This window comes from Peromyscus maniculatus, chromosome 2 (assembly GCF_049852395.1).
Source record: "Peromyscus maniculatus bairdii isolate BWxNUB_F1_BW_parent chromosome 2, HU_Pman_BW_mat_3.1, whole genome shotgun sequence".
In the NCBI taxonomy this organism is placed as follows: Eukaryota; Metazoa; Chordata; class Mammalia; order Rodentia; family Cricetidae; genus Peromyscus; species Peromyscus maniculatus.
The window spans coordinates 36,546,319-36,570,195 of record NC_134853.1 but is presented as its reverse complement, the minus strand read 5'-3'; the positions used below and the strand labels follow the sequence as shown (position 1 = coordinate 36,570,195).

At 41.8% G+C, this 23,877-nt stretch overlaps 1 pseudogene; it reads right to left on the bottom strand.

The window, feature by feature from the left end:
* Positions 1-22,210: 22,210 nt before the first annotated feature.
* LOC143271728 (TGF-beta receptor type-1 pseudogene) lies at positions 22,211-22,895 on the bottom strand (annotated as a pseudogene).
* Between the last annotated feature and the right edge of the window lie 982 nt (positions 22,896-23,877).

The window sequence follows — 23,877 nt, the reverse complement described above, 5'->3', positions numbered from 1 at the left end:
TCATGATGTTTGTTATGGGCTTCTTCTCAAGGACTTTTATTATGAAGCGATATTAGATTTTGTCAAAGGACTTTTTTGTATGTAATGAGATACTTCTATGGTTTCTATCCTTGAGTCTATTTATATGGTGGATTACAACTTTTAGTTATTTGAATGGAACTAGAAACAATCGTTCTCAATGAGGTAACCCAGTTGCAGAAAGACAAATGCTGATGTTCTCTCTTGTGTGGATCCCAGCTTTAAATCCTTAGACATGTGTTTAAAATGATGTACCCATACAAGTCAGGAGACCAGAAAGGGGCCATGGTAGGATTTCAGGGAAGGGTGAATAGAACACATGTTGCATGAAGGTCAACAAGGAACAATGGAGTGGAGAGGTTTAAGTGTGGTGGGTGGTTGGAGGGCAGGGTAGCTGCTGAAGGGTCGTAGAGAGCTATTACTAACACGACAGATCTATGAAAAACCACCACCAAGTTGGTTGGTTGTCAACATGAGATGAGATTATAGAGCTAAACCTCAACACAGCTCACTGTGAGGCTCCTCTTTCCTTTCCCTCTACTGCTTTCTCAAGTCAATGTCACCTGTTCTGGTTTTGGATCTAATGTTAGACACCCCTGGTACACACTTACCTTCTAGAATATGTTTTCAGCCAGCCAAGGTCCATTCACATTGCCATGAGCAAGAATAGCATAGCACAAACTTACAGCTCTATCAATTTTCTTTACTGTTCTAAAGCACTTTGAGATTTCAACATTGGCATCCTACCCTATTGTGTGATATTTTGATTGCATTCTGACAATAAAACTTGCTTTGAGTCAGAGGGCAGAGCTACTCACTAGTTGACCAAAAGTAACCATAGAGGTTTTGGAGGACTATGGACAGATAGGAAACAGGAAATAGTAAGGTGGGAATGAGAGAGGATCTCATCCCTTTTGGGTGGAGGAATAGAAGAGATAAGAGGTCACTGGTGGCTTCTCTGTCACTTGTCTGATCTTACCCCCATATCCGACTCCTAATTTTTTTATTGATAAAGAATAATTAGATAAACACTTCACTCCCCCTTGAACTTAGACAAGTCTATGGAGTTCTTGGGGCAGGCAGCAGCACTCCACTGAAGGACACTCAGGAGTCTTTGTTCACTTTTATGTCTTTCACAGTCTTTTATTGAATGTCATCATTCTTACTGGATCAACAAGAAAACTCAATGGTAAAATATTGAGTAGTATCCCCCAATGGCTAATCTTCATTGCAACATGACTGGATTTAGCATCACCATAGAAACATGCCTCCTTTTGGTGTGTCTGTAAGGGTGTTTCCAGAATGGCTTTAATGGAGAAGAGAAAGTTCACTCCAAATATGGGTGGCATCCAATGGGCTGGCATCATGGACTGAATAAAAAGAAGAAAGTGCGCTGAGCACCAGGCTTCAACTCTTTATTTACTGACTACAGACACAATGTGACCATCTACCTCATGCTCTGGCCACTGTGCCTACCTCTACATTATGGGATGCTTTCCAAGGACTCAAACAAATTATTTTTCCCTTACATTGCTTTTTACTGGGTACTTAGGCATATAAATAAGAAAGTAACTAATACAGTGCCCAAAATCTTTCTGTGGCAGAGCTATGTGACAATGGGTCTTCCTGGCTCTTCATCTTCATAGCCACTAGCATATATTCTGCATTCTTCATAATGAATTGTCATCTAGCTCTGGCAAGAGAGTGTGAAAATAAGGGAAATAATTAGCATGAATGGCATGGTAGAGGGCAAAGACCTGCTCATTTCACTGTGCCTTGGAAGTGAAGATGGACTGGGGTCTTCACACTCTGCCTTCTTGTCTCTTCAGCATGAGGATATGGGACAAGAATGTATCAACTCCTTCTTCCTGAATGCCAGGGTCTATGCTATAGCCAGGGCAGATTGCAGAAAGGGACATAATGGCCTCCCCAGGAATAGTTGTATGTAAACTTCGTGATAATCTAGAGACTTCACCTTAAATTTACAAGAACCAGCAGAATGGTTCTGGCACCAAGCCCTCTTCTACATGGAGAAAGAAAACATATCCGAAGGAACCGAGGCGGTGTATACCCAGAACAGATTGAGCATGCCTGTGGTTGTGTGACATACAAGTCCCTCGTCCTCTGAATCTCCATCACCCCTAACCAAAGGAAGGCTTCCGACTTGCTCCACTGTTAACCTCCCCATCTCTTTTCATTGTGCAATAGGAAGGGAGAAAGGAACAGACATTATACAGATGTGTATGCTTTTCCGTTTTCTGACTAGTGGGGTATGAGACGTACTGCCCCTATGAGTCATTAAATCACTCATCTTTTGTGTCTCAAGGGCTCCTATTTGATGGGAAAAATAAAAAGGGAAACAGTGAGCCTGTCTTAGATAGGGTATCTATTGCAATGATGAAACACCGTGACCAAAAAGCAGGTTGGGGAGAATGGGTTTATTTGGCTTACACTTACATATTGCTGTTCATATTGAAGGAAGTCAGAACAGGGACTCAAACAGAGCAGGATCTTGGAGGCAGTAGCTGATGCAGAGGTGATGGAGGAGTACTGCTTACTGGCTTGCTTCCCCCTGGCTTGCTCAGTCTTCTTTCTTATAGAAGCCAGGACCACCAGCCCAGGGGTGGCCTCACCCACCATGGGCTGGGCCCTCGCCCATCAATCATTAATTAAGAAAATATACAGCTGCATCTCATTGAGGAATTTCCTTAACTGAGGCTTCTTTGTCTCTGATGACTCTAATTTGTGTTAAGTTGACACAAACCCAGCCAGTACAGAACCCTTCACAACTTTTGCCAGGGAAGAAGTTGTGGACTCATCGACTTTCTTTTCTCGAGCCCTTTCTTCCCACCCTGAATCAGTGTTTTCCTACTTCTTCCATTCTGAAGGGTGCCTTGTACCTCCACAGCCACTTCCTGCCTCTTCTAGAGTTCTCTAGTCTCCTCCTTCAGTTCCCTTCTTCCTGTCATTCCCAGAAGTCCAGACACACTCTTGGTTCTAGTTCTTACACTGTGTTTCCAGCTCCCACACTATCCTTTATTCTTCTGAAGGACGTGAGGCAGCCAAAATTTGCCATTTGTCTGTCTTACATCAAACACAGAGAAGGTGGCTTAAGACTCAGCAAGGTCCTTGTCTCTGAGGGTTCGGGATATATTGGGATAAGGATATCACCTTCAGTACTGAATGAGGATGTGACTCTCAGTGCCAGAGCACTTGCCTAGCATGCTTCAGGCCTGTCACTGACAAACAAACTGTAACCTGGTTGCAGACAGTACACCAGCTCACTAGAGACACTTACATGGTGAAAGTGGGCCCCAAACAAGAGGGTGTGGTCAGTTCTTCTGGAGAATGGCAAGCCGAGTGACTGCTTTTTCAAAAAGGAAAAAACAGTAGGATGTGGGGACTCTTCCTGTCACATGTTCACCTCCTGGGAAGACAGCTGACCTCTTCTACCCCTGGACAATGTTGACTTTCTGGATGATCATCCAGTGGTTGTCCTGTGTTCTGCCAAAGAGGGACACACTAGGCGTGTAGTTTCTTACTTCAAGTCTTAGAGTTTTTCAGTGGTTTTCAACTGTATTTCTGAAAATTCTGTTATGGTAATATCATATTTTTCAGACTTCCAAACTCTTCCTTTTCTGTGCAAAGCATCTACTCTGAGGGTGTCTCCAATTTTAGGAGCACTCTGTGGCTCCAGTCAGGTTTCTTCAGTGCACATTGGCAGAAGACCATCGTGGAAATGTCCAAGATTAAATTGCTTGTGCTTGTCTGCCAGTGTTTTTTTTTTCCCCCTTGCTGAAAAGCCTTTCAGTTCTTGGGAAAGCTGATTTCTCATGAGGCTTGTTTAAACACTCATCTCAAGCCTGTCACTTTTCAAGGAGATTGTTAAATTTATTTATTTTAGATGCTACTGTGAGTCTGTCTTACTCCATTTTTTCTTCTATAACAAATAGTTGAGACTGGACAGTTTATAAAGCAAGGAGATTTGGGGGGGCCTGGAGTCTAACAGCAAGGTGCCAGTGGCTTCAGTTCTGCTTTGTTAAGGGCCTTGTGCTGCTGTATGCATTGCAAGAAAGCAGATAGCAAACAGACCATTCAAAGAAACAAAACAGGAAAGTGGATCTTTATACCCTTTATAACAAGCCACTCTGTGGTCATTATCCCAGTCCCATGAGAGTGTGCTCTCTTGGGGGAGATGGAATTAATGCATTCATGAGATCTTCACCCTTAGGATTCAAATCCCTCCCAATAGGTTTTATCTCCCAACACTGCCACACAGAGGAAACAACTCTTAACATGAATTTGAGTATGGACAAATAACTCAAATCACAGCACTGACCAGGCTAGCTCAGAAATGCTAACACCTGCCCTGTGTCTTCCTACCAAAGCTAGAATGTGTTTCTGTTACTCCAACCTCTTTCAGATGTGGAGATGAAATTGTGAGGATTACCCATGGCTCCTGCCACTGTAGATCTACTTCCCTGGGGTAATTGCCACACTGACAGGCACAAGAAACCTTGGAGCATTACTTGAGTGAAGACCTGATGCACTAGACTTCCAGACAGAACTCCCATAGCATAATTGGAGGCCTAATGTGGGGATTTAACAAGGCAACTCCACATAGTTAAAAAGGAGGGTTGTTTTGGGGTAACTCACAGGCAGTAAAAGGGTTGGTTATAGGATCCAGGAGAAGTGAGGTGCAGTCCAGAGGGGTTCTCTGGAGAACTCTGACTTGGTCTTCCATCCAGCATTCAGGATCATGAGGATTCAAGAGGGCTGGCACATCCAGATCTTGGGTCTTAAGGGCTCCCATCTTGGCCCCGCCCCAGGGGCAAATCATAGGTAGGCTTGGCAGTTACCAGAAGCCTCACTAGGGGTAGTACTTCCAGGTCAAAGCTGGAACAGCTACCCACTATAGGAGGCCAGTTTTTTCCAGCCAATGAACTATGCCTCCCATACTGTTTTGTCCATTGTGTATGTGCACGTATTTATGGGTGCAACTGTGTGAGCAGGTGTGTGTGTGCGCGCGCGGGCGCATGTGGAGATTAGAAGACAATTCAGATGTTATTTCTCAGGTGCTGCTCACTTTTGCTTTTTATTAATTTAGTTTTTTTTTCTCACATGGTCTCTCATTGTCTTGTAACTCACTAATTAGGCTAAGCTGACTATCTAGCAAACTCCAGGAATCCACTGGCTTCTGTGACCCTAGTTCTAGTATTCCCAATTAATTCCACCATGCTCAGATTTTTAACATTTTTTAAATTGAAAATAATTTAATATAATATATTTTGACTATGGTTTCCTTTCCTCCATGTCCTTCAAGATTCTTCCCACTCTCCCACCCACTCAACTCAAATCCCTTTTCTCTCTTTCCTCTGTTTGTTTAGAAAGAAAATGAATAGGAAAAGAACTACAAAACGAAAACTAACCAAACAAACAGAAAAGAGAATAAGAAGTACAAGAACACACATACACCATAAAAACAAAAGCTTAGAAAAGACAACATACAGGCAAAGACCAGTAAGACAAAAAAATATGTTCAAACAAAACAATATGACTCAAAAAGTCTACAAAGATACTGCTGAGTTTGTTTCGTGTTATCCATATACTGCTGGGCATGGGTTATTCCTTAAGGGTGGTTAACATACCTAATGAGACTCCATTGGAGAGAGCTAATTTTCCTTTGCATGTAGGTGTCAATTGTGGATGATCGGGAGTGGGAGCCTATGTTTATGCCCCTCTTTCTGCTGTAGGACTCCTTCTGGCTTGAATCTGTGCAGGCCCTGTGCTTGCTTCAACAGTCTATGTGAGTTCCTTTTGTGCACCAATACTGTTGTATCTGGAGGATACTGTTTCCTCGGAGTCATCCATCCCCAGAAGACAACATTTACATATCCCATGAATACAGAGAAATCAAGATGATGCCTAACTAGAGCCTTCAGCCCTAATGACTACTGTTCATGGTACTGGAATGTGATCTGCATACTTCTAGAGGAGAAAGGTAACTACCAAAACAGCTACAAATCCTGCAATCTACAATGATGGCCTGCATGCAAGGTGTGATAGTGCAATAATGCACAAATGTTGTGGGATTAACCAACAACTGTCTGATTGGATTAAAGGCCCACTCCATGAAATGGAATCCATGTCTGACACTGCTTGCATGGCCATGACTGACACTGAATAGGCTCTGGGCCTAGGGAAAAACCAAATACTACTTTTTGCCAAAGGAACATAGCAATAAAATGACTCCTAATGATTTCCTGTTATAACCAAAGATGAGTGCCTTGATCAGTCATTGTCAGAGAATCTTCCTCTTGTAGTAGACGAGATTTGAAACAAGGACCCACAACTAGACAACGTGCAGAGAATGAGTGATATTGGAATACTCAGTGTTAAATGAGATGCCTGCATCAGACTCTTCCCCTCAGATCTCAGGAAGTTAACTGGAAGAAGGTTTGTTTTATATATACATAAAACATGGAGTCTGGGGATTGACTACAACTCCCAGTTCCCTCTTGTGAGGCAAGCACTTTAACACTACCTAAGCTACCCACACAGTACTATTTATTACTTTTCCTTTTGAGACAAGGTCTCATTAACTTGCTCAGGCTGCATTTGACATTTTGCCCTATCTAGTCTTAGTCTTCTTGGAAGTTGGGATTACAGACCTCTGCTACCACACCTGGTTCTGGATGCGTTTCTGATGTCCAGTTGTGTTCTGTAATTTCTCATTGGTATGGACCTGGACTTTGTTTTCAATAATGTCTGAATATAGAGTAGTAGTGGAAAAGAGAGGCAGTGCCCCTCTCTGGAGCACAGAGCAGGCTTGTCTGTTTTCAGGAGAGTGAAAGAGTATGTCTGTTAGGAGTGAAAATTGGTATGCTTGTGGGCAGGTCCATGTAAAATATCGGCTGTTTTTAGGTTGTGGTTTCTCAACTGTGGAGTAATCTCCAAAGACCTCAGATTCTGTATGAGCTGCTTTGCCTCAACCATCGGGGACATGAAAGCCATGCTATCTGCTTGCTTTTGACCATGTGCTTCTTTGCTTCTAACCCAAGTCTCATGTCTGTTGACAGAATGCACAAGACCACGGAGACATATTTCTTGGCTTGCAAGTAGGGTAAAATGTCAGACGATTCTCAGTTTTTGGCACGGTACTGGAATGAAAGCACATTGTTTTACTTGCTGGAGTCTACTTAAAGACACAGAGAACTAAACAAGGCAGAGACGAGTTTTTACCGCTCTGGGCACTGGGCCTGAAAGTTCCAATTGCTCTTGCTGCTCTCAGCATCGTTGTGCTGCTCCAGCCTGCAGGGCTATCAGGTGCTGGGGTCAAAGGGTTGTTCTGATTCTGCTTGTGAGGATGCATCTGGAATCTTTTACCGGGCTGCTAAGCAAATTCATATCAGCGTAGATTGCTAGAGAACAGAAGCTAGGGGAGGTATCCTAGAAGACAAAACAAAACAAAAACCACCACAAAATGATAGGATATATGGCCAGGAAGATGAAGGCCTGACCAACCCCATATGTGAAGAAGAGTTAGAAAGACATGAATAAAGCTGAATGAATATTTGAATTCCTGTCTGTGTTAGAACAGTATTAGAATTCACTCCAAAGCCTGGAGGTTGTTCTGATGGATGTTAAGTACCTGTGAAGCACTAATGCAGAAGTCTCAAGATAGAATGGCCTGCCATAAAGGGATGAAGTTTCACCCAAAGGAGAGGTACTTAGGGGTGGTTTCACTTCACGAGGCAGGTGGTTGGACAGGTTAATTTTAAGATCCCTGGGATTTTAAGAGGGTTTAAGGCAGAAATAACTTTTTGGCTTCAGTTAATGCTTGAAGTTTAACAAGATAACCATGTAGTTAGTGAAGCATTGTGCTCTGTGCCTTGATGAATGAAAGGGATTCTTTCTATTTGAGTTTGCTCAATCCACTGGCATTTTAACAGTGGTCACTACTGAGGATAACTTTTTCTTATCTTATCTTATTTCTTTTTTCTTGTATTTTCCTCCCTACTCCCTCCAGTCTTCTCTTCCTCTCCATCCTTTCATTTTGAGACAGCATCTTACCATGTAACTCAGAATGGCCTAAAACTCACAATCCTTCTGCCTCAGGCTCCAGAAGACTGAGATTACAGATGTTTGCCTTTACATATGACTGTCTTTTAAACAATTTCCACTTTTTTCAATGCTGCCTCATTAAAGCAATGCATTATTTGTTCTACCCAGCGTCGTGTGAGACAGAGACAAACGTTACCACAGTCAAGGGTCCTGACGATCCTCTGTGTGCCAGACTAGCAACGACTTCCCATGTCAAGTCTCAGGTCATTCTCCCAGCACTCTTCCCAGACCAACTCTGTGTGATCCCAATTGGCAGAAGAGCAATCTGGGATGCAGCGTACTTTTCAGTTCACTGAAAGCCACACATCTGAAGTACCAACCGGATCTGGAGAAGTCTCCCTTCTAATTGCTTTTACCATGACATATTTAAAGTACTGATTCAGAAGTGTAAAGAGTCTAGTATGTTAAGAAGAGTGGAATGTAATGATTTCCTAAAGTGTCACAGGAAACATTTCTGTGTTAACAATCCAATACTGTTTGCTCATTTCTGTAAATTCCTGCATTACACCTGAGTCTTCACTGCAGTTGGTTGTTTTGGCTCTTTGGCTCCTTGAGGGCTCTTTTCATGAACACCCCACACCCCACGCCCCACAAGCTCCCAAATAAATCACACACAGAGGCTTATTCTTGCTTATAAATGCCTGGCCTTTAGCTTAGCTTATTTTTAGCAAGCTTTTTTTAACCTAAATTATCCCATCTACCTTTTGCCTCTGGGCTTATACCTTTTTCTATTTCTGTATATCTTTCTTTCTTACTCCATTGCTGGTTGTGTGACTGGTTGGCTGGCCCCTAGCATCTTCCTCTCTTTGTTCTCTCCTTCTTTCTTTTCTCCCAGATTCTCCTTCTATTTATTCTCTCTGTCTGCCAGCCCCATTTATCCTTTCTCTTGCCTTGCTATTAATCATTCATCTCTTTATTAGACCATCAGGTGTTTTAGACAGGCACAGTAACACAGCTTCACAGAGTTAAACAAATGCAACATAAACAAAAGTAACACACCTTAAAATAATATTATACACTCTACATCTTGTTTTAAGAAGTGGGGTATTTCACAACACACAGTATTTAATGCTCTTTTTTTTTTCAAGACAAATTTGTATTTGTTAAATTTAATTATTTTATTTTATTTTATTTTTTGGTAACACTTTTGAACTTTCTGATCAGACAGGGTAGTGTTTAAGTAGGGAAAGATTTCCAAATACAGCTCAAAAAAACCCTGGTCACTTTCTGCCTTGGAGAAACATATCTCATGGTGAAAGTTTTCAGTCATGTAATGTGACAGTGGCAGCTGTGTGAAATTTCAGGTAGGCTTGAAGCTGGATGGGTTGGAGTTATTTGGAAACTGAAGACTCACTCCTGATGGCCTTTAAGGAGGACTCCATTATCCAGGCTGCAGAGAGGATATCTGATTCAGGATCACCACCCCTGCAAAAGCAGACAATGACAGCCTGGTCTGTGAAAAGTAGAGTTTAGAAAAAACAATATCATTTCTCCAGTATCAAAAGAAAATCATTAAACAAAGATGGTTCGGAAAGAGACGCAACTTTCCATAACATAATATACTACAGAAACATTGACAAGCCAGAAGCCCAACTTCTTCATGTCTGGGACTAGTGAACGAGGGCAGAAGTTCTCAACCTTCCTAATGCTTCGACCCTTTATTATAGATCCTTATCTTATGGTGACCCACATCCATAAAACTATTTTCATTGCCACTTATTAAGTGTAACTTTGCTACTGTCACGAATTGAAAGGGTTGTTTGACCCCCAAGGGGTCACGGATGCCTGTTCAAGCTGTTACTGTAGTGGGAAACAGCCACTATGGATAGTATAGAAATAAGAAATGGGTATGATTTAACTAAACATTACTTATGGACAATGAATTTTTATAACAAATACCCTTTCCTTTAATTTTTCCCTTGGGTCATAGAACTATATAAATTCAATATCACAGGCCACAACAATGAGCTCATGGTTGCCTAGGTGCTGTGGCTCACTTACCCTCACTTACATTGAATGCATCATGTTGAGGAAGGGTAATCAGAGACCCTGGGAAAGGTAGATGCAACTGAGCTCAGGGTTTTTCATCAGGCTTGGACTTCCCGAAGGTTGCTGCCGGGGTAATTTCTTTTGTCATCCCGACTGCTGGATAGCAGCACAAAAGTGCCCTGTTTTCAGTTTCTTTGTCTCCCTCCCTGTCAGTTGTCTTCATTACATGGTTCAAAAATTGCTGCTGCATTTGTCTCACACGGGATTGAGTTCAAGATGATGTTCTGGTATGAAAAGCAGGTTTTTGTCTGTTGGTTAACCCATGACACTCACTGTTAGCCAAAGGTATTTTTGTGACAGATCTTAGTGAGAAAGGTGCACCATTACGTCTTCTGGGAGACTGCATGCTTAGTCTCCACTGCAGTTATGTGGTAGACATTGGCCAATGTCATGCAGGCGAATGCCACTTGCAGGTTCAGTTTCTGCAATGTTCCAAGATTTCTTCCATTTGTTCTTTCCCACTCTATTCCCAGGCCCTGTGAGAACGAAGATGGTGAAGAGCTAGAGACCTGAAGTAGAAAACCTTACAGAACACAGAGAAAGCCCTCCACCCCTCAGAAGAGCTGTCTGGCCATGCTGGACACACACTAAGCAGGACACACACTGTTACTATTTGAGACACTGAGACTGAAGGTCTGTCTGCAAGAGTAGCTACTACTAAGTATGATGGTGGATGTTAACAATCAACGTACTGAATTTGTATCCAAGTGCAAAAAAATTCCTGAGCTTGTCTGTAAGAATGTTTCTAGAGAGGATTGAATCAGGGGGGAAGAACCTCCCCTAATATGGGTAGCACCATCCCATGGGCTAGGGTTCCAGACTTCACTGGAAGGGCATAGAAACTGGAGCATCATTGCTCATCTTCCTATACTACCTGAGTGTGGATACAGTCATGCCAGGTATTTTGTCAAAGCAACAAAGAAAGTAACTAATAAGATTACCCTAACACAGTGGTTCTCAACCTGTGGATCAACCCCTCTGGAGGTCAAATGACCCTTTCACGGGGGTCACATATCCAATACCCTGCATATCAGATATTTACCTTATGATTCATGACAGTAGCAAACTTACAATTATGATGTAGCAATGAAATAATTTTATGCTTGAGAGTCACCACAACATGAGGAACTGTATTAAAGGATCCCACTATTAAGACGGTTTTGAGGACCACTACCCTAGGGAATATAATTTTGCAATAATACCCAGGGATTTCACTCATGTATTAACTTTCTCTTTGATGGAATGTATTGCTGTTATCTATTTCAACATTTCTAAATTGTGCCTCAGATTTTAGTAATGAGAAAAGAATGATTTTTTTCTTTCAAGATGAGGTGTGTGAGGCCTTACATATCACCTAGGAAGGCCCCAAACTCATGATCTTCCTGATTCAGCCTCCCCTCAGCTAGAATAGTAGGTCTAAAACTAATTCCACCCAGTTAGGACAGACAGTTACAAAACTTTTGTGAAATTCAGTAATTACATACCTGGGTACTTATTTCAGAGAAATTAAAAGACTTATATCCAGACAAACCATCTGTATAAGGTGTTGATAAATGGCATTTTCTGTAATATCTCCAGACTTAGAGCAATTAAAATGCCTTTGTTTGGAGAATGGTTAAAGAATGGTATGTTCACACTACGGCGGTTCCTAAGGGATAAGAAATTGAGTGGATTTCAGGGTCATTGTCAAGAGTGAATATAAGCCAGTCTCAGAAGCTCACTGTACTGGCTAGTTTATGTCAACTTGACACAAGACATAGTCACCAGAGAAGAGGGAGCCTCATTTGAGAAAATGCCTTCATAGAATTGGACTGTAAGCAAGCCTGTACAACATTCTCATGATTGGTGATTGATGGGGAGGACCCAGACCATTGTAGGGCTACCAACTCCTGGGCTGGTGGTCCTGGGTTCTATAAGAAAGCAGGCCGAGGGAGCCTTAGGAAACACCAGTAAGCAGCACACCTCCGTGATCTCTGTAGCTCCTATCCTGACTTTTTTCAGTAATGAGTAAGCCAAATAGACCTGTTCTTCCCCATGCTTGGTCATGGTATTTCATCACAGCAATAGTAAACCTAAGACAGTCATATACTATATATTCTGATATATTAACCTAATGGCATCATATAAGTTTTCAATGAAGTCCTGCCACTCTAGTGATCAGTGGAGACAGCATACCAGAAAATAAAGAAGAGGGTAGGAGACTTCCACAGTGATGGAATGGTTCATTGTTCTAGATTGTGGTAGTGATTATAGAAATCAGCATACACCATACTAATGACATTAAACCCTCCATGGACATTGTAGCATACATTGCCTAGCTTGGATACTGTTCTACAGTGAGATGGCATAGAGGGCACAGGGTTTTGTCTGTCCAGCTTCTTATCCCTTTATCCATCTTCTTGTGAATCTACAATTACTACAAACTCACACTGTTCATTCATTGCCTCCTTCCACTAGGTACGTTGTAAGCCTCTTGCTTTATTTCATGTAATCCCTACAGTGTTATAAAGTGGGCATTTGATGAGCAAACCTATTTAGTCTTAGAATAAAAACTTGGGATCAGATATTAGGGTGAAAGCTGAAAGTTGGGAGAAGCAGAGCAGCCAGCCACCAGAGACTTTTTACCTATACAAAGTCTCAGACTGAAATGGGGGCAATCCTGTCTTTATGACTACTCAGACTGAATTGGGAGATCTTGTCTCTGCCCACCTTATATTCCTGTCTCCACCTTCCTTATGCTGGGATTAAAGGTGAGCCTCTACTGCCTGGCTATGTTTCTCTTTTAGACTGGTTCAATCTCATGTAGCCCAGAGTGGCTTTGAACTCCTGATCTTTCTGCTTCCCTCTCCCAAGTGCTGGAATTAAAGATGTGTGCCACAACTGCTGAGCCTTAATGGTTAACTAGTGGCTAGCTCTGGCCTCTGATCTCCAGGCAAGCTTTATTTGTCAGAACACAAACAAAATATCATACAATAGATGTTTTTACCTCTGATTTACTACCGAGGAAAATAAGGTTTTGGAAGTCAAAATTACATGAAACTTGAGTTCTAGCTCAGTGATAGAGTGATTTTCTGACATGCACAAGGCCTTAGGTCCAGTCCCCTTTACTGCAAAACATAATGGTAGAATAAAGAACACAAAGACCCTATAACCAAAAAGCGATGGAGCTAAGACTCAGGCAAGATTATCTGCCTCTTTGGATTCTGTTCCTCTATCTACTTCCACCTCCATGCTTAATTATTTTAGAGAACAACTTTATGATCATTTGGTTAGTGGCCACTGCTGAGAAAGCAAAAGGGAAGAGTAGAGCTGGGAATACTCTTATGTAGGTCAGATCTCTAGATGACACCTGAGTGTGTGCAAATTGGTCTCAGGCTGACAGTGTCCACAGCTTTAACCTTCTGATGTGAAGACAGGTCACATGTGCAGATATGGCCCAGGTTTTCTCACCTGATTTCTAAATTATGAATTTCTCTTTCTGGCATCAGATTTTATTTTTGTTTTCCTTTAATGGTTACATATGATATTCTGGAACATATAGTTTAACATTTTAATAAATTTAAATAAAAAATCATGAGAATACAGATAGATCTTTTTTCTTTCAAATCATTAGAAAGGTGCACTTGAGAGTAGGCAATAGGCTCTGAGAGTCATGTGAGGATGACCCCACTGGAAGCATGTTCACTCCTGCTCACGGAGCCCCACGCTGGATCCAGGCTTTGCAATTGTAACAATAGCTGTTTCATGCTGGGTGTACAAACTGACAGTGTAACCATATGATCCCTCTATGGTATGGTTAAAGAGAAGGGTTTTTATTATAGATATGAGAGAGATAACAGCCAGAGGCATTTGGAAGAGTCCAGAGCAGAGAGAGAAATAAGTAAGCTGAACATGAGCATGAGAGATGCAGGAACAGAACACAGAAAGAGAGAGGAACACACACTCACACACACACACACACACACACACACACACACACACACACACACACACAAGCATAGAAAAAATGTCAGGGTTATAAGGAGAATGGATGGCTGTGGTTAGGAAAGCCCACGAACTGTAGCACAGGGGACAAGATGAGGAGAACTAGGATGCTAGCATGGACTTTGAAATGTGTAATAGGTACCTGTGATACTGAGGGAACCTGGAGGCCCGCATGCACTTTGGTATACTAATAGTACCACAGATAGTCATTTTTTCCTTCTGTCAGTGGCAAGGGAAAGGACTCCTTTTGGTTGGGGGGAACTGGCTTCACAGTTGTTCCTGAGGAATGCTGGCTTTTATTTAACTGTCAAAAATCCTCCTGTAGTCCAGGTTGAGCCATTTCTAGATATTTGGATTTCCTTTTGGAGTTTGGGTAATTGGAATTTCTTTTGGACCTAACACTGGGCTCTGGAATGGCTGTTCGGGATGCCTTACAGGGTTTACTGAGAGTTAAGCAGACCTGTTCCCAAAGGTCCCACTGGGTAGGTGATGTCCATGTTAATCATTTGCATACTGTAGCTCTTCTGCAAGTAATAACAGCAAGCTATTGTAAGGCTGAGTGTGAGAATCTGTGTACTATGGAAAGGCAGCTCTCAATCTGGTAAGAAAGCAGGTGCAGGTGAGTAGTCTGTCCAGAATCTTGGTCAGCTTCTTCAGAAAGTCAAAAGTCATTTTCAGTGTTTTCCTTTCTTTTACAGTCTGTTAAATCTACAAAATACTATAATTTCACAAATGTTTTAATTTTTCAGTGTATTTTTTATTCAATAATCCCAGTTCATTTTGGTCTAGTTGATTATCTTCCTACTTTTCTTTGCTATAGCATGTGCTCAGAGTTACTCATTATTTACTACTACTACTACTGCTGCTGCTGCTGCTACTATTGTTATTTTGAAGACAGAATTTCACTATGTTGCTGAGGCTGGTCTTACACTCCTGGGCTCAGTTCTCTTCCTGGGTCAGCCTCACCAGTGCTGAGAATGTAGACCACCACCATTTGGCCAGATTTACCATTCCTCATCTCTGTCTACCCTCTCCTTACCCTCCTCCCCCTTATATTCCTTATCCTCTTCTCCTCCTCCCTGCTAGATATTGAGCCCAGGGTTTCACTCACACTAAGCATATGTTCTACCACTCAGCTCTATTCCTGATCTCCAAATAATTCTTTGTTTTTTAAAATTTTGATTAGTTTTTTTTTCTATGTATGTGTTTTGCCTGCACAGCCCTTGTATGCCTGGTACCCACAGATGCCCAAAGAGATCCTTACTGTTGCAGTAGTGGGTTTATCTTGTCAAGCCAGTCACTGTTATGGCTGTCAGAGTTCACAGATGGCTGAGACTAAGGCTTATTTTCCACCTCCAGCAGCATGCAGAGCACCGTCCATCACTGTGAACACTAGCGGGTAAGGATGACACTTATAGGTGAGTATTATCATGATTTCTCCATGTTCTGTGGTTAAAAGGTGTGGCATCTTTCATACTACTGTAAATTTCTGGAGAGTAACCAAGAGCACAGGCAACAGCCTGCAATGCTTGGTGTCTATGGGATCCCATTGGTCAACAACTCAAAAGAAGTAACACATTTCTGGTACTATAGGTTTTTATTTGCTAGCATGGGATGATCCAGTTTATCACTCTTGGGCATTTACCCAAAGGATTTTATGTCCTGCTATACTGGGAATGATTATGCTCTGGTGTTGGAACACTGTCCTTGAATGAAGCTGTGTAAGGAGAATGCTGAGTGATTATGAGAAAATACACCCCCTCACACACACACACCAAACAAAACAAAACAAGAAGCCCAGGACAAGAGTCTTGTGAGCTCAGTCCTTAAGAGGATTGTTCTTGGGATGTACCTTTGTGCCCCTCCCACATGTAGTAAATAGGAGTGGGTTTGCTTCAGATTATCCACATCTGTTTACAATTGTTATTCAGCCACACGTGGCTTGTCCTTGTAATTGTATACAGCTTGCATTCATGTAAACTTTGCTCATGTGACATTGCTTAACCTTCAGAGTACAAATTATCTGATGCTCTAAATAAAGTTGGCTATTTCATGAGACTTTCAACTGCCTCATTTTTAGGTTCCATTCTCCCAGATCCCACTGCCTCTAGGGAAATGACACTCTTGTATTCATGACATGAGCCCAGCCATGTTAAGGATACCAGTGACTCAGACTCATTGGAATGACAAGGCTTTCTCCTGGTCCAAGTATGATGTTGATAGTTGTGTGCAAAAGCTATCAGCCACATCTTCCTCTTTCCAGATTACTGCAGTCTGATACTGCTTCTTTGCAGAGATAAGCACTCAATGTGGATCAGCTAACTCACCTCTTCAGCTATAGATGATGAACCTGCAAGTGTTACAGCTCTGGAGGGAAAGGTATCCTGACTTTTCAGGAAGTCAGGTTATACCTACAGCTGTGAAGGGAAGTGTCCTGGATACCTACAACTGTGAGGAGAAAGGTATCCTGATTCCTCAGGAAGTCAGGCTATATCTGAAGATCTGAAGAGAAATTATCCTGGATACCTTAGTTCTCGGGGGGGGAAAGGTATCCTGACTGGTTGGAAGTCAGGCTATATCTGAAGATGGGGTCCAGAGGAGGATGCTCTCCCCAAAGGATGTGGCAATCCTGCTCCTCTCCAAGAAAACCAAGAGAGCCATTACAGTTGAGCTCTGCTAACTCCCCTAAGGGAGTTTCCCAGCAGAGATATCTTCTTATGCTCTGCCATGCTAAGAGAGCTTCCCAGCAGACATTCCTAGCTCTTCACTGGTGGAAGAAAATCTTCACTCAAAACTCTTAAGAAAGAGAAGTATTTGGGAAGGAGTAGTCCACAAGAGTGGCCACCTTTGTCAGGGTGGGGGAGGACAGCTGCTAACTGAACAGGCAGAGGGCTTATTTAGGGCTTCTTAGGGGTGGAGTTTTTCCAGGGAGAATATTTTCAGGGAGGGAATTGGTCAGATTTCGATCCCCTTGAGCTTGGACAAGCTCAGATTGGCTAGATTTCATGCTCAGGGATTGGTTGGTTTTCTACAGAAGGTTTGGTTGGTTTTACTGCTCAGGGGTGGGTTGGTTTCATGTTCAGTTGTCTGGGGCCAATTTGGCTCTGGTTTCAGGGCCAGGGTGTGTTTCTTTCATTGGCTCTGGTTCCAGGGCGGAAGTGTTTCTTGGGCTCTGGTATCAGGGCCAGGGAGTGTTTCTTTGGTTCTGGTTTCAGGGACAAAGTGTTTCTTTCACTTGTTCTGGTTTCAGTGCCAGGGTGGGTTTCTTTCACTTGCTCTAGTTTCAGGACCAGGGTGGGTTTCTTTGGCTGGCCCTTTTACCTACAGAGCCCACTTCCTCCCCAGCTGTTTATAATGAATCCATCTTTTCCTTCAGCTGTGTTTAATAAACTCACTTCCTCTTTCCAGGTTGCTGGGGCTTTTTCATCAGAGTGCATGGCTCTCCCAGCCAGCTTTTCTGTACATGTGTTTGTCCTTTCCTCATTTTCTGTCACCCCATTCAGAATTACCCAAAAGCTATACATGTTAGGATCTACAAAAGACATATCTGCCCATAAATGTTCATTGCTGCTCCATTCAAAAATGTCAAAAAATTGAAACAACCTAGGCGTCCATCAACTGATGAACAGTTATGAAAATGTGCACTTACATAGAGATAATATTTGAGGGGAACATTATATAATTCTAGTGAATGAAAATATATTTAATAAAAGAGAAAGTACCATGTAAGATACTCAAAGAAAAGAAAAATTAAATTATGAAATTTGCAGGTAAATGAATGGAACTACAAACAGTCCTCCTGAGTGAGACACTCAGACAGAAAAATAAACATCACATATTTTCTCTATTTCTGAATGTTAGCTTTGAATTTTCAGGTATATGTATTCCATTTGGAATACCCACATTGGGATCAGAAATTTAGTTAGGGGCCATTAAGAGCCGGGTTCCCCAAGTGAGGGGAGATGGGGCATAATAATCTAAAAGGCTAACGGGGAACAATGGAATAAGCAGGGTTTAATTGGGGTACAGGATGTAAGGGCAAAATAAAGGGGAGACTGTCAAAAGGGATATCTAAACTAAGGGCCTTCTGAAAAAGCCACATAGAAATGTACTACTACGGAAACTTACACACACACACACACACACACACACACACACACACACACACAGGTTTAATGGAGATACCTCACAAAATGAGGGAACAATATCCCTACTAGACATTCTGTGGCTCTTTTTCAGGTTCCTTTTTAGAATTTCCCCAATTTGGAGTTATGCTCCAGTTTATGTGCTACTTGGTTATTGGATGGCATTCCCAATATATTTTAGTCTTTTTAATTAATTGACTGGTTGATTGACTTTTGTTGTGCTAGGGATCAAACCCAAATTCTTGTGCATGTTAGGAAGTGTTCCCTCATTAAGCATATTCTGTCAAATGCCTTTTCTCTGTTTAAAGTTGTGCCTATATCCATGTCAGAACCTACTAGATGGTCAACTTTAGCTGTTAAAACTATCTGAGTTCATGCCATGAATGAGAGTAATTTCCAGATCTGCTCATCTGCCCACCATGTAGAATGTCTCTACTCCAAGGCTTCCAGATTTATTGCTTAAAATCAGGAAATTGAGATTTCCAGCCCAAGATTTTGTCCCTTGGAATTTTAACCTGAAAATCCAGTCAACCAGTGCTTAAGGCACAGCTTCCTCCTTGCAAGTGTTACAGCTATGGAGGGAACGGTGTTCTGACTTATCGGGAAGCCAGACTATACCCAGAGCTTTAATGGAACAGCTCTGGAGGCTGGAGCCATAATAGGACAGCTCATCCCAGAGGGAGAAGTAGCCTGACTTCTCAGGCAGTCAGATGATACCTGAAGCTGGGGTGCTGTGGGGGAATGGTCTCCCTGCAGGATACAGCAATCCTGCTCCTCTCCTAGAGCGAGCCATTACAGCTGAACTTTGCTCTGGCCCCTTTAAGGGGGCTTTCCAGAGGAGCTCTGATTCTTCTTCTGTAACATGAATTACTAAATGGTCTTATTAATAAAATAACAACAACAACAAAAACCCAAAAAAACCTGGAGCCAGGTATCAGGGTGAAAGCTGAAAGATCAGAGAAACAGAACAAGCCACAGCCAACCTCACCTCACCAACAATCCTGTTTCTGCAAATCCGCAGTCTGAAAGTCTCTGAGTCCTCACCCCTGAGGGTCTCAGTTGAACTGCTGCTTGCTTACTTCCTGTCTCCTCACACCTTATATACCATTCTTTTTTTTGTTTTTGTTTTTGTTTTTTGTTTTGTTTTGTTTTGTTTTTCGAGACAGGGTTTCTCTGTGTAGCTTTGTGCCTTTCCTGGAACTCATTCTGTAGCCCAGGCTGGCCTCAAACTCACAGAGATCCGCCTGCCTCTGCCTCCCGAGTGCTGGGATTAAAGGCGTGCGCCGCCGCCGCCGCCGCCGCCGCCGCCGCCGCCGCCGCCGCCGCCACCTCCCAGCTCTTATATACCATTCTTGACCCAACCACATCACTTCCTGGGATTAAAAGTGGGGGTGCTTCCCAATCAAAGACATGAGATCTCAAGTGCTTGGATTAAAGGTATGTGCCACCACTGCCTGACTCTGTTCCCAGTGTGGCCTTGAACTCACAGAGATCCAGACTGATCTCTGCCTCCCAAGTGATAGGATTAAGGATGTGTGCCACCACTGTCTTGCCTCTATGTCTATCTAATCTAGTGGCTGGCTCTGTCCTCTGATCCCCAGATAAGTTTATTAGGGTACACAATATATTACCACATTTCCTCTTTTTTGTCTAAAATAATAAAAGAAGGTTATAACTAATATAAGAAAAATGATATACAATAAGTATATATAATATGTACAGTCAAGAATTACATTAACAATATCTAGTCCATTAATATTTGACAGATTCAGACAAAAAACTCCATTATTTATTTGGTGAATTCAAAATGTTGTACCTAATTCAACTATATACAATAAGTACAATAACTATATACAATATATACAAATACATCAACAATGTCTAGTCTATTTGCATTTGACAAATTCAGCAAAAAACTCCATTAACTATCCTATTTTGGTGAGTCCAAAAATGTACCTAGTTCACTTTCTATCCTAACTTATATTACCAACTGAAAACTATCTTTTGATGTCTTTCCAACTTCTACACTTTATACCTCTTTAGTGAGTTTCTGTTCTGGATTTGTTAACAAGGAAAACTATAACTATAACTATCTAATCTTCAACTCTTTCAGAGACCCAAGAAGGTAATAATATTAACTGAGTAAACAGGAAGTGCAAACAAGCAACTTCTAAAAAAATGTGAGAAATGACAGAAACAGCTGGCTGCCTGAACAGTCACCCAAGATTTCTCTGCAATCCACCTTCAAAGGCATCCACCTTTGACCTAGAGGCCTAGCATATCTAACAGACTCACTTGTGAAGCAGGATTTTCTAAAGAGTGTTCCTACCTTGTCTTGGCAAGGATCAGCAGTCCTTTGTTTTGTGTCTTGCTTGTCCATTTTGGACAGCATACTGTTAGCAGTCAAGGCAAGGGAACTTTCTTGCCCCGTGGCTAACTTTTGCCACAATGAAAGTAAACTCCATAAGGAGTTTTCTTCAATGCCCATCATCTTCTCTGAAATAGATTGGTATTTCCAGGAGCAGACATGTCTCATTGTCATAAGAAAATAATCTGTTATTAAAACATGTAGCTAGAGTTTTTCTGCCTTGCCCACAGTCAGGACAAATCTTTGTCACCCGCTAGTCCCACAGCTGCTCAGACCCAACCAAGTAAACACAGAGACTTATATTGCTTACAAAATGTATGGCCATGGCAGGTTTCTTGCTAACTGTTCTTATACCTTAAATTAGTCCATTTCTATAAATCTATACCTTTCCACGTGGCTTGTGGCTTACCGGTGTCTTTACATGCTGCTTGTCATGGCGGTGGCTGGTAGTGACTCCCTCTGCCTTCTTGTTTTTTCTGTTCTCCTCTCTGTTAGTCCCGCCTATACTTCTTGCCTGGCCACTGGCCAATCAGTGTTTTATTTATTGACCAATCAGAGCAATTTGACATACAGACCATCCCACAACAAAAACATCTTAAATTCCATATTCTGTAGATTTCTGAAGTGTTTGAAGATTACCTATCTAAAATATATTTCCATTTAACCTTAAAAACATACCTAATATGACTATAAGTTTGATTGTAATAACTATTAACTTGCATTTCTTATATCCTAATTAGTTGGTAATAGTAACTTTCAAGGACTAGCAATTTGCATTAAATTGTTAAATGAGCTGTATAGGTACAGTACCTTGAACAAGGTTAGAAATATATGTACAGTATTTTCTAACAAAATCAATTTCAAGTTTGTATCAATATACATAGTTTGTGTACAATATACAAAAGTCCAATCCAATGTAAAATATTTAAAACAAGTAGTTGCTTTTTAAACGTAGATTCAATAATCTACCACTTTATCTTATCATATCCATATCCTCTTTTTTCCAGAGTGGTTTCAATAATCTACCTTTTATCTTATCATATCTATATTCTCCCTTTTTTCAAAGTAGATTCAATAATCTTCCCTTTACTTTTTTCTTTCTTTCTTTTAAAGCATAGATTCAATAATCTACCTCTTGTTTATATCTTCATTTTTCTTTTTCTTTTTTTTCAAATGAGAATCCTGAATTTAATCTCCTTGTTTACCTTTTTTCCTGACCATTGTCAATCAACAACTTGTAACCAACCTCCCTAAACAATGATTATTATCCATAACCCATCAAATGACCAAAAACTACCCACCCCGCCTCTTGGGAATGTGGGTGTCATGTTCTTAAAATTACTTCCTGCTGTCTGGGGAAGAAAACATCTTTAGGGGTTGCTGAAAAGAAATTTTCTGGGTTGATTGTCAAGTCCTGAGAGAGTTAGCTGTATCATTTGTTGTCCAGTCTCTGCATAATGGGAAAATGCAGGGCTTGTCTCAAGTCCTTGTTCGAGTAGTCTGTCAACCTGGATCATCTCAGCTAGCCATCTGGAAATTGTCCTGAGCAGTTCGTATCCAAAGCCGATCTTTGGGTGGTATTTGCTCTGTGGTTTGGAGCACTATCAACTGTATCTGTGACAGAATTGTGTCTCACAGCCAGTCCCAAGTTTGCAATACAGCAGGTTCCATTCTTCTTCACTAAGATTTTCTTTGATTTTAAATCTCTATGAGCAATAGCTGGCTTTCCTTGGGTACCAACAATCTGCATGTGAAGATGGGCAAGACCACTTTCCATGGACAGAGGAGTTTGATCATTCCTTCCACTGTAACAGAGTATCTATTCAAGTAATCAAAAAGGGATCCATGCTCGTGGTAACCCGACACCAGCCACAGGTGAGTCCATGTGCCATTGTCTTTGCTGTCTGCTGCTATAAATCCTAGGATGTTTTCATGGCGTAACATCACAGTCTGATAAATCTCTGCTTCTCAGAACCACCAATGTTCTTCCCTAGAAGAGAATATCTTCATAGCAACTTCTCCCTGCAACTTGCCTCGCCAAACTTCTCCAAACCGACCTTTGCCAATGCTTTCTTGTAACATGATGGTCCTGGCAATTGTTCTCTGAACAAGCAGAGGTAAACCCTTCTTCCCCGTATCAGCATCACTGCCACCACCAACACAAGGAGAAGCAGCTGGCAATGCAGAGCAGCAGCCTCTGCCTCCATTGTCCCGCCACCACTGTTTGTGGCATGGCCCCACTCGCAGCTTCTCCTCAACAAGCCTCCTAGGCTGGCCTTGAACTAGGGATTCTTCTGCCTCCTCCTTCAGCAAATCCTACTAGCGTGTGCCACCACAACCAGGCTCATGCAGCTCAAGTCTGAGCTGGGGACTGCAAGGCCACAGGCAAGCATCTTTTTCATGAATTTGTGCCACAAATGTTGGGCGCCAGATGTAACATGAATTGGTAAATGGTCTTATTAATAATTTAAAAAAAACCTGGAGCCAGGTGTAGTGGGTAGCCATTCCAGCTTGGATCTCAATGCTGTCCTTTCTGGACAAGCAGGACACAAGGAAAGTGACCACTGTACTCTGCCAAGACAGGGTAAGATGGTCTTTCAGAAATCCTGCTTCTGAAAATGGTCTGTCAGATACTCTAGGCCTGTAGCCAATTTGAATGCACCAACAATGCTGAGAAACATTAAGTGACTGTCCAGGCTGCCAGCTGTCTTGGTCTACTCTTGCAAGACTCCCGAAGTTGCTTGCATCCGTCTACCATTTCTCAAGTACCATTATGTTCCTTCTCAGGTCTTTGATGGGATTGAAGACTAGCAGTTATAGTTACAACTTAGTATATATAATATCTTAGATAGAACATATTAAGTATTAGATTCAGGTTCTTTAGGATAGGACACCTTTGAATGATCTTTATAACATGCCGTTTACCTATGCTCTATACTTCTCTGGATTTTAGAATGTGTTTCTTGCTTGATATTGTTTGCATTGGTTGTAGTTACATCTTATCTAGGTCATTATCCCTCATTATTTCTGGACAATATTTGATAACCATTCCTTTGTATATAGTCTTGTATTAGTTTAGAACCTTCTTATTTAGACAAAAAGGGGGAGATGTAGTGGGTAGCCATTCCAGCTTGGATCTGGAAGCTCCAACCCCCCATTGAGACTCTGGCAACTGTCACGCCTACGAGG